The sequence below is a fragment of the Primulina eburnea genome, chromosome 2 (genome assembly GCF_022965805.1).
Source record: "Primulina eburnea isolate SZY01 chromosome 2, ASM2296580v1, whole genome shotgun sequence".
NCBI classification, from domain to species: domain Eukaryota; kingdom Viridiplantae; phylum Streptophyta; class Magnoliopsida; order Lamiales; family Gesneriaceae; genus Primulina; species Primulina eburnea.
This window is the reverse complement of record NC_133102.1, coordinates 26,631,767-26,643,984: the sequence shown is the minus strand read 5'-3', so window position 1 is coordinate 26,643,984 and position 12,218 is coordinate 26,631,767. Positions and strand designations below refer to the sequence as shown.

At 39.7% G+C, this 12,218-nt stretch overlaps 2 long non-coding RNA genes across 2 annotated transcripts; both read left to right on the top strand.

Moving 5' to 3' along the window:
• The first annotated feature begins 916 nt into the window (after positions 1–916).
• LOC140824639 (uncharacterized) lies at positions 917–3,182 on the top strand. The gene is made up of 3 exons (XR_012116413.1): positions 917–1,022; positions 1,485–1,546; positions 2,559–3,182. It is a non-coding gene; the product is annotated as an uncharacterized lncRNA (long non-coding RNA).
• A 3,072-nt stretch (positions 3,183–6,254) lies between these two features.
• Positions 6,255–8,112, top strand: LOC140824638 (uncharacterized). Its single transcript, XR_012116412.1, has 3 exons — positions 6,255–6,360; positions 6,823–6,884; positions 7,897–8,112. It is a non-coding gene; the product is annotated as an uncharacterized lncRNA (long non-coding RNA).
• Positions 8,113–12,218: the final 4,106 nt, after the last annotated feature.

Below are 12,218 nucleotides of genomic sequence, written 5' to 3'. Positions count from 1 at the left end.
TCCACCACAATATCAATCTAAAACACAATAATTATGCCCCAACTATTCATAAACCATGCTGAAATTCATAAGAATTGCATACGATATCATTTCTTCGTTCCGGTTTCGATTATAAACTCATAATCTTCACAAGAACATCTAAATACAATTATAACAGCATTTCCTTTACATGCAATTCTCGAAACATGTTGAAATGATATAAAAAGTATACCCTTTTGATGCCTTCGGTGCAAGGAACAAGAATCTCAACTCGGAATATAATTTGGATGGCTAAATCTTGAGATATCCAACTTTTAAGCCTTGAGAAATTTGAGGAATTCTCGGTTCTGCCTGCTGGAAATGAGAAGAAGATGACTCATGTTCGAATTATATTTATACCCCTGCTGTAAGGCCCGAGAAATGTATTTCGTTAATCAGAAAGGATTAGGCGATAATTAATATAATGATTGGTGATAATTGATATGATTATAGACGGGACAGATTGGACCGGGAAAGAAGGAAGAAAAAATTAAAAGAAGTGCAAGAAGGGTCCCCGCGCACATGCGCGGCGTTAACGCGCGCACATGCGCGGAGTGTCCAGGAGCTTGCGCGCATATGCGCAGCTGGTGACGCGCACATGCGCAAGCAAACCGAGAGCGTCGGGCAGAAAGTCTCGTGCACATGCGCGGTGGGGGGCGCGCACATGCGCGAGGAGGGGCGCACATGCGCGACGAGATAACGCGCATCTGCGCGCGAGGACAAGTGGCGATTGCGTCGAGGCCGAGAGTCTCGCGCATATGCGCGAGAATGAGCGCGCATATGCGCGAGAGGTTTTGTGGCAAGCTTTGAAACGGCCACGTAAGAGTTGCATGCAATATATATATATACACACGATTCCTTCCTCATTTCCCTTCAGTAGAAAATCGAGAATTCCAGGGAAGTTTACTTCTTGATTTTAGAATTCGAGTTACGTGAAATCCGTCCGTCTGATTTTAAATCCGACTTCAGTACCGAGTTCCTAGCAACGTAGGCTACAACTGGACGTAAGTTTTGCTACGTTTTGACATGTTTTGAAATTAGACTATTGTCAGAATTGAATAGGATTCATATATGATGTTCTTGTCATGTTAGACATCACAGAATTGAAGTCAGATTAAAGAACAGATTGTTCCTGTAATTATTATGATTTTTGGAATCGATTGGACTGAGAATTCATATCAGATATGTATGGTTATTGATGTTCTGACTGGTATCGATATTGATTATGAGTTCTGATATTATATATGTGATGTTTGGACTGACGGGATTATCGAGACAGTGTTGTTATGCCGTTGAAACATCAGTTGACTGATATGGATCAGAGTCGGTCTTGATTTAGATTGTATTGGTATACCGTATGTCGATTGACATTGATCAGATTTTATTGTGATTTGAATATTGATCAGAACAGGTATTGAATTGAATAGTTTATTGATATTAAATCTGTTCGGTATTGTTATTACCAGATTGGGAATGGACCGAGATAGAGTCGGGACTTCTTCTTCTTCGTCAGACCGAGAAGATAAAGGTATAAATTAATGTTGAGTTGGGATTGCCCAACTCGAGGGAGGTTTGACTCGAGTTTCCCTAAATCACATACTGTACCTTATTGCATTGATATTTGCATTGAGTTGATTGATATACTTGTTCTCTTGATATTAGATAACAGGTATTAGACGAGTTATCTTGTGACAGAAGTGCCGGATAGTGGTGGTATCGCCACGGCACATTGCACGATGTCTCAAGATAGGATATTAGCGATAGAGCTACAGTCCTTGACGGTTAGGTCAGGACACTGGATGTTTGGTTATATCGAGTAATGGAATCTATTACGGAATTCGATATAGGAACACCATATTTGGTTATATCGAGTAAAGGGTATTGGAATTCTTCTATTACGGAATTCGATATAGGAATACCAGGGCACTGGTTATATCGAGTAATAGAGATTATGGTTCCATCCTTTACGGAATTCGATATAGGAATACCACATCTGGAAACCGGGATCCCTAGACTAGGATTGAGTCTAGTCTAAAACGTGGAGTCACGAGCTTGAGTGACAGTTATATTGATTGATATTGATTGATGTTGATTATGTTCCTGAATATGGTTCATGTCCTTTTATGTTCCGGATATTGGTACATATTTAGAATAGAAATTATTCTTGATACTGATCATGTTCCAGATGTTGGTCCATGTTTAGAATACGAATTATTCTTGATATTGAATTATGTTCCTGATATTGGTACATGTTTAGAATAGGAATTATTCTTGATATTGATTTATGTTCCTGATATTGGTACATGCTTAGAATAGGATTTATTCTAGAGATTGAATTATGTTCCTGATTAGGGTACATGTTTAGAATATGATTTATGCTTGTTATTGATTTATATCATGAGGTTGATATAGGATATGATTTTTGTTATATGCTCTTATATGATTTATATGATTGCATGTATACATGATTTATACTGAGAATGTAATTCTCACCGGAGTTATCCGGCTGTTGTCTTGTCTGTATGTGTGCATGGCAACAGGTGGGATAGGAGCGGGGTCAAGACGAGAACGAGGCTGGATTAGATAGCGTGGAGATCCGGGCTTCAGAAGCAACTTAGGATTCAGCACCGACATGTAGTTGAACCTAGTTGGATTATTGTAGATGACATCAGATTTGTATGTTCATGTTTAACATGTAATTTGATTTTAATTACATTACGTTTCCGCTTTGCATTTTAAAAGAAAAATTTTTAGACCCTGTTTATTATGAATGATTAAATATTCCTAAAGACGATTAAGGAATGGATTAGCGTCCGGGTCCCCACAACAGGTGGTATCAGAGCTGTAGGTCCTTGAACTGTAGGTTCCTTAGCACTGAGATAGAAAAGAGTGAGCGGGGTAGACTGAGTTTTCTTTCCTGCTTTTGATTGCTAGCATGTGATATAGTATTATGTTGATTTACATTGAGTATGCTAGCATGCCAGCATGTTTTATTGCGTTTAAATGTATGTTACCTGAATATCTGAATTGATTTGGTAATATATCTGATTTGAAAATGAATTAGAACCAATTCTTGATCAGAAGGTAAGCTGATCAGAAAGGGATTGGGATTGATTATCTCTTGTGATTACTGATTCCTGTGATCATCAGATATACCTCGTAGAAGATTTTCTGAAAGGGGTAGTACTTCGTCTGATCAGATAGATGTATCAGAAATTCAGATGGAAATTAAATTGAAAGAGTTTCAGTTATTTCAGCCGCCGATTCTGAGTGATATCGGGACGTCTGAAGAGTATGAGAACTGGTTTAATGACATAGAATTACGGTTCGATTTACTTGATTGTACAGATGAACAGAGAGTTAAACTGGTGCCCAATCAGTTACGAGAAGCCGCCAGGAGTTGGTGGATTACAACCAAAGGAATATTAGAACTGAGAGGTTCCCGAGGATTTCAGGGAGCTGGATCATCTGGATATGGTGATCAAGGAACAGACCCAGGACACACTTGATGATATAGTGGCAGGTATTGTTCCGCTATGATTATGGGATTGAATTAGGGCAGATTGTACTTGTATTGTCTGATGATGACTGCCTGATTGATATTGAGATATCGAACAAGTACAGAGCAATTATAGAGTCTTGCCAGGAGATGGTAAGATTCGGACCTGAAATGGCCAAGGAATAAATGATATACGGTAAGGATTCTTGATTTTGAATTCCTTGATATCTGTATTGTTTATGATTCGATGATTATCGAAAGGAATGGAGTAATTCCTTATGTATTCAGTTGATGACTGAATTTGAGCTTACCAGGGATTGATTTAATAATAGCAGGAAGTTTGCTATAGTATTTCAGATGAGATTTCAGGTTGTCCTATATCATGAAAAGTGATTTCAGCCTTGATTTGATTCCAGGTATTGGTTTCATTTTATAATTTCTTATAGACTGATACTGATTGAATTGAAAGAATTGAAATATTAGTTGAAAGAATTATTGCCTGAGAATTAGAGTTACATGTGATTATATGTTTCTCTGGAAAGTACTTCAGTTCCGATTATGAATTGATGAATCCCGTGTTCAGCAATATTCCGATGATATTATGCTCGTTTTATCTATGACATTTTGATATGTTCGCAGCGTATGATTGAATTGAATATTCTGGGAACTGAGATTGTGGTATACAGAATTGGTCGGATATGAATCTCGATTGTAACAGATTGTATGCAGAGTCTGTGATATCTGAAGATAGTATACTGAGTGATTATTGATCAATGACCGAGAACGACATTGAAAATGGCACAATTTCAGAAATGTCAGAGATTGCGTCTTATGCGGTTACTAAATCAGTATTGCTTATTGATATCTTGAATCTGATTCGATATTATTACCACTCTGAGTCTGTATTTGATACCGATGGTTATGAACCGTTTAGATTATATACAGTTCAGTCGAGTCAGAACTGGTTTTGAAGGTTAAAGCAGTTCAGAAGTTTGATCAGACTGTTCAGAAATTGATTTTGGTAGTTAGAACAGTGTGTCAGAGCCGAATACCAGGTAGGTAATATTTTATTTTATACGATTTGCTGATTTGTTTGTGTCAGATATTCGAATTTGAATGACAGGTATTGTCAAATGCACACAGTAGTTGATTCAGTACCATTCTGGTAACAGGAAATGTGTGATAATTCAAATGGACAGTTTTGATATAAACAGATGAAATCAGTTATGTCAGAATTTGTATTGAAATGTCTAAATCGCTGACTGAGGAGGACATAAAGATAGAAACAAAGAGATTGATTATCTTGATCATTGAGTTCTAAATAGAAATGGGAGTACATTTCTATGAATGGTGTGATGACACTACTGAAAGCTTTTCCAGATTGTGAGGGAATGTAATTATGATTGAACGACTGTTCAAATTGCCTAGATTATATTGTACATGATGACGTACTGATATGACCAGACGACTGAGAGGTATGTCAGAAACGGGGGTCAGATTGTATTAAATGCCGCCAAAGTTGATTTTATCAGACTGTGACTTTCGTTTGATTTTGTACTTTTGGCTGAGTATGTAGCATGATTTGTCGTCTATGAATTATAGATGAAAGGATAGTCGGAGTGAACTATTCTGATACTGGAGGATATCCAGGAATGTAGTGCTGGAATTTAGCACTAATTGACATGATTTATTGTCACTTGTGAATTATTGTACAATAATAGCTATCAGATGAGTATCGAAATGGCTTTAGTTGAAGTATTGTACAGTGAGAACTGCTATTTTCCTTCGTATGGGAATGATGTTGTAGTAATGCTTGAGGGCAGATTTGTTAAGGAAAAGGAGACTGAATCAGAGGAAATGAGGATAGATCAGAAGACATAGACTTATAAGCCAACGTCGGACGATGACTGTTGGTAATTGAAGCCAAAGATTGAATATATCTTGGACTGGGATTAACAAATGTGGTAGCAAATGCCAATATTGAATTGTTATGGAACTGTTGAACTGGTGATTGGTATATACGGATGTTGTATAGCCATTGTTCTGAGGTTGATTCTAGTACGAGTGATTTCGTGGATATGAGTTTATTGCAGTTTTGTATATCTCCTTCTTATATCTGATTTGAGATATGACATGATTATCTGTATTCCACGAATTGATTGATTGTGATTTCGAGGACGAAATCGTATCTAAGAGGGGGAGAAATGTAAGGCCCGAGATATGTATTTCGTTAATCAGAAAGGATTAGGCGATAATTAATATAATGATTGGTGATAATTGATATGATTATAGACGGGACAGATTGGACCGGGAAAGAAGGAAGAAAAAATTAAAAGAAGTGCAAGAAGGGTCCCCGCGCACATGCGCGGCGTTAACGCGCGCACATGCGCGGAGTGTCCAGGAGCTTGCGCGCATATGCGCAGCTGGTGACGCGCACATGCGCAAGCAAACCGAGAGCGTCGGGCTGAAAGTCTCGCGCACATGCGCGGTGGGGGGCGCGCACATGCGCGAGGAGGGGCGCACATGCGCGACGAGATAACGTGCATATGCGCGCGAGGACAAGTGGCGATTGCGTCGAGGCCGAGAGTCTCGCACATATGCGCGAGAATGAGCGCGCATATGCGCGAGAGGTTTTGTGGCAAGCTTTGAAACGGCCACGTAAGAGTTGCATGCAATATATATATATACACACGATTCCTTCCTCATTTCCCTTCAGTAGAAAATCGAGAATTCCAGGGAAGTTTACTTCTTGATTTTAGAATTCGAGTTACGTGAAATCCGTCCGTCTGATTTTAAATCCGACTTCAGTACCGAGTTCCTAGCAACGTAGGCTACAACTGGACGTAAGTTTTGCTACGTTTTGACATGTTTTGAAATTAGACTATTGTCAGAATTGAATAGGATTCATATATGATGTTCTTGTCATGTTAGACATCACAGAATTGAAGTCAGATTAAAGAACAGATTGTTCCTGTAATTATTATGATTTTTGGAATCGATTGGACTGAGAATTCATATCAGATATGTATGGTTATTGATGTTATGACTGGTATCAATATTGATTATGAGTTCTGATATTATATTTGTGATGTTTGGACTGACGGGATTATCGAGACAGTGTTGTTATGCCGTTGAAACATCAGTTGACTGATATGGATCAGAGTCGGTCTTGATTTAGATTGTATTGGTATACCGTATGTCGATTGACATTGATCAGATTTTATTGTGATTTGAATATTGATCAGAACAGGTATTGAATTGAATAGTTTATTGATATTATATCTGTTCGGTATTGTTATTACCAGATTGGGAATGGACCGAGATAGAGTCGGGACTTCTTCTTCTTCGTCAGACCGAGAAGATAAAGGTATAAATTAATGTTGAGTTGGGATTGCACAACTCGAGGGAGGTTTGACTCGAGTTTCCCTAAATCACATACTGTACCTTATTGCATTGATATTTCCATTGAGTTGATTGATATACTTGTTCTCTTGATATTAGATAACAGGTATTAGACGAGTTATCTTGTGACAGAAGTGCCGGATAGTGGTGGTATCGCCACGGCACATTGCACGATGTCTCAAGATAGGATATTAGCGATAGAGCTACAGTCCTTGACGGTTAGGTCAGGACACTGGATGTTTGGTTATATCGAGTAATGGAATCTATTACGGAATTCGATATAGGAACACCATATTTGGTTATATCGAGTAAAGGGTATTGGAATTCTTCTATTACGGAATTCGATATAGGAATATCAGGGCACTGGTTATATCGAGTAATAGAGATTATGGTTCCATCCTTTACGGAATTCGATATAGGAATACCACATCTGGAAACCGGGATCCCTAGACTAGGATTGAGTCTAGTCTAAAACGTGGAGTCACGAGCTTGAGTGACAGTTATATTGATTGATATTGATTGATGTTGATTATGTTCCTGAATATGGTTCATGTCCTTTTATGTTTCGGATATTGGTACATATTTAGAATAGAAATTATTCTTGATACTGATCATGTTCCAGATGTTGGTCCATGTTTAGAATAGGAATTATTCTTGATATTGAATTATGTTCCTGATATTGGTACATGTTTAGAATAGGAATTATTCTTGATATTGATTTATGTTCCTGATATTGGTACATGCTTAGAATAGGATTTATTCTAGAGATTGAATTATGTTCCTGATTAGGGCACATGTTTAGAATATGATTTATGCTTGTTATTGATTTATATCATGAGGTTGATATAGGATATGATTTTTGTTATATGCTCTTATATGATTTATATGATTGCATGTATACATGATTTATACTGAGAATGTAATTCTCACCGGAGTTATCCGGCTGTTGTCTTGTCTGTATGTGTGCATGGCAACAGGTGGGATAGGAGCGGGGTCAAGACGAGAACGAGGCTGGATTAGATAGCGTGGAGATCCGGGCTTCAGAAGCAACTTAGGATTCAGCACCGACATGTAGTTGAACCTAGTTGGATTATTGTAGATGACATCAGATTTGTATGTTCATGTTTAACATGTAATTTGATTTTAATTACATTACGTTTCCGCTTTGCATTTTAAAAGAAAAATTTTTAGACCCTGTTTATTATGAATGATTAAATATTCCTAAAGACGATTAAGGAATGGATTAGCGTCCGGGTCCCCACACCTGCCATGTGTCAAGTTGTGAACAAGAGTGGATTCCTTGGCTGCATCACCGCGGGTGCGCTCATATCATTACCGCGGGTGCGCTCATGCTTCGGCAGCCTACAATTTTTCCAAAACTGTCGACCGCGGGTGCGGTGTAGTTAAGACCGCGGGTGCGGTGTTGCTTCGCACCAAATCTTATTTTCTCTCTTTACACCGCGGGTGCGGTGCTGTCTTATACCGCAGGTGCAGTGTAGCTTCGAATTAAAATTGCATAATTCTACATTTCAAGCCAAACTTCTTCATCTCATATTTCTTATCTCTATGCACATTATTCATAACATATCTATCAATTCAGAATGATCACTCAGTGTTCTGGGCATTACATGATGTGAATCTTCGTACGAATAAATAGCAAACACGATTAAAATCGAACCGCGCCCTCTATTCAATGATGAACAAAGAATCGTCTTGTTGTCCCGATCTTTTGAAACAAGTATGACGTGATTTTCACCTCTAAACTGCGAAGAGTTTAGCAACAAACAATCACAAAATAAACAAACGCAAACTCAAACGAACCTTCAAAGAACTTGTCTTTGACAATCCGCGCAAGAACGATCGACAAACGCCACAAAGTTAAAAACTTTGATATGTTTGATTCAGGTTGAAAAAGCAAGAGCCTTGAAAAGATTGAGAGAAAATTTCTCAAAAATTTGATAACTCAATAATAAAATCTGAATTGTGTCAAAAGTTTCGTCCAATATCTTTTACATAGCAAAAAGGATATCAAAATCTAGTTATCTAAACAATTAAAACTCTAAACTAGGAAACTAGGATTTTCCCGAAACTGACTCGCGCTAGGGCGGTAGAATTTGACCATTCGAGCGCCGAGGCTTCTGTACTACTCGTGCTCGGGCGGTAGAATGTGACCGCTCGGGCGCGAGGTTTTTCTGGAATTTTTCTCCTCGGACAGTAAGTGTGGTGCTAGGACGGTAATCTTTGGCAGCTCGGGCGCCGATGCTGCTGGACTCATCTTCATCTATCACTTGAATAATGTTCTTGTGACTCCCAAACTCACTCCCATGCATCAAAAACCCTCCAACACTTTGCACCTTGCTTGTAAGTCCTTCCTCCTTGCTCATAAGCCCCTGCAATGCTTCCTTGAATCTCTTTAGTCGTCCCCTCGTGATTGGTCCCTCCGGCAACTCTAAAGGGTCCCATGCTTTCCTTGGGGCTTGACCGTCTGTGCTCGCATCAAGTTGGAACCGATGGGATCTTTACTTTTATTAAGAAGATGGATCCGTCGAAATTTGCAGGAAGCACTGATCCATTGGTGGCTGTAGAGTGGATCAAAGCACTTGAGGCTATTTTTAATCATCTCAACTATGAAGACAAGGACATAATTCGTTGTGCAATGTTCATGTTAGTCAAAGCTGCACGTATTTGGTGGAATGCTACCAAGGTAGGTGTTGATGTACCGGCAATGAAGTGGCAAGATTTTACTGATCTTTTCTATGACAAGTACTTCCCTGATGCACTTAGAGCTCGGAAGGTGACTGAATTTTTAGAGCTTCATCAAGGGGGTATGAATGTCGATGAGTACATTCTGAAGTTCGAGGAGGGCTGTCTGTTTGCCCCGTATATTGCCTCCAATAACAAAGACAAGGGTGCTCATTTCATTAGAGGTCTTCGAGCAGAGATCAGGAGGGACATAAATATGTCTAAGGCGGTGACATATAAAGAGATTGTGGCTAAAGCCTTATTGGCCGAGAAAGATGAGAAAGATATTGCAAGAGAGAGACAGGCGAGGCAACAGGCTATTGCTCAAAGGGGTCAGTTTTTGAGCCAAAGAGGAAAGAGCGATTTTAAGGGGAAAGGCAAGATAGAACCGAGTTCTAAAGCACCGGCAGTTCCATTTGATCCAGAGAAGCCGGTGTGTCCCAAGTGCAGTAGGTTCCTATTTCTAAGACTCCGTATGGAATGGCCCCAACAAAGATGAAAGAGTTGAAGACAGTTGCAGGATCTATTGGATAAAGGTTTCATTCGGCCGAGTTCTTCGCCTTGGGGAGCTCCGGTTCTTTTTGTCAAAAAGAAAGATGGGTCTTTGCGGCTTTGCATTGATTATAGAGAGATCAACAAAGTGACTATCAAGAATAAATATCCGTTGCCACGGATAGATGACCTTTTTGATCAACTGCAGGGGGCTACCGTGTTTTCGAAGATTGATCTGCGATTTGGCTATTATCAGTTGAAGGTTAGGGAGTCCGACGGCGTTTCAGACCAGGTACGGTCATTATGAATTTCTTGTTATGTCATTCGGTCTGACTAATGCTCCTTCAGTCATCATGGATCTTATGAACCGAGTGTTCAAACCATATTTGGATAGCTTTGTCATTGTTTTCAATGATGACATATTGATTTATTCCAAGACCAGAGAGCTTCATGCAGAGCACTTTGGAGTTGTTCTTCAGTTGCTGAGAGAGAAGAGGTTGTATGCTAAGTTGAAGAAATGTGATTTCTGGTTGGAGCAGATTTCTTTCTTAGGCCATGTTGTGTCGAAGGATGGTAAAGCTGTTGATCCAGTGAAAATAGAGGCAATTCAGAAGAGGCCTATTCCTACCACTGTACCAGAGGTACGCAGTTTTGTTGGTTTGGCGGGTTATTATCGTCATTTTATTTCATATTTTTTCAAGATTTCCCTGCCGTTAACCAATTTGACGAGGAAAACTATGAAGTTTGAGTGGTCCATTGAATGCCGGAGTGGATTTCAAGAGTTGAAAGATAGGTTGACAACAGCTCCTGTGCTTGCATTGTCCAGTGGTTCAGAGGACTTTGTTGTTTATACCGATGCGTCAAAGAAGGGCCTCGGTGCAGTGCTGATGCAACGTGGAAAAGTTATAGCTTATTTTTCTCGCCAGTTGAAAGACTACGAGAAGAATTATCCTACGCATGATCTGGAGCTGGCAGCTGTGGTTTTCTCCTTGAAAATCTGGAGAAATTACTTATATGGCGAAAAGTGTGAAATTTTCACGGACCACAAGAGTTTAAAGTACTTGTTTTCTCAGAAAGAACTCAATATGCGCCAGAAACGGTGGTTAGAGCTTGTCAAAGACTATGATATGACGATTAGTTACCACCCAAGGAAAGCGAATCTTGTAGAAGATGCATTGAGCCGTAAGTCGAGTTCTTCTTTGAGTTCTATGATTCAGAAGCCATTGTTGTTAGACTTGCAGCGAGAGGAAATAGCTTTGGTGGTTCCGGGAACCATTGCTCGTTTTTCAGCGTTGATCATTCGGGCTACATTGACGGACAGGATCCGTAGAGAGCAGGCCAATGATTTAGAGTTGTTAGAGATGAGAGCTAGAGCAGAGGAGAGAGATAATTCAGAGTTTGGGATGAATGGAGATGGTTTGGTGACTTTTAGAGGCCGTATTTGTATTCCTGTTGGTGATGACATTCGGCGAGACGTCATGACAGAGGCACATACCACGCCATATTCGATACATCCAGGTGGTACCAATATGTATCAGGATCTTCGTAGACTCTATCGGTGGCCATGTATGAAGAAAGATATTGCCCTGTTTATTTCTTAGTGCCTAACTTGTCAGCAGGTGAAGATCGAGCACCAGAGATCTGCTGGGACATTGTTGTCATTGCCTATTCCTCAATGGAAATGGGAGCATATGTAAGGATTGAGATTTATTAGTCTTCATTGATGTGATATTCGAAGATATGAGAATGCATGACATGTAATGAGAGGTACTAGATTTATTAGTCTTGATTGACGTGTTATTCGAAGATATGAGTATGCATGACATGTAATGAGAGGCACTAAGTGAGATGAGATTATGGAATATGGCATGGATGAGAGACTGCACCTGCACTCCAGTTTATACTGTACCTGCGGTCACTTATATTGAATTTCAGAATGTATGGCCGAAGCCACACCGCACCTGCGCCCAGAAATGTACCGCACCCGCGGTTGATGGCCAGTAGGGTAGGAAATTTTATGCGAAGCTAGACCGTACCCGCGATTTCCGAGGCACCGCACCCACGG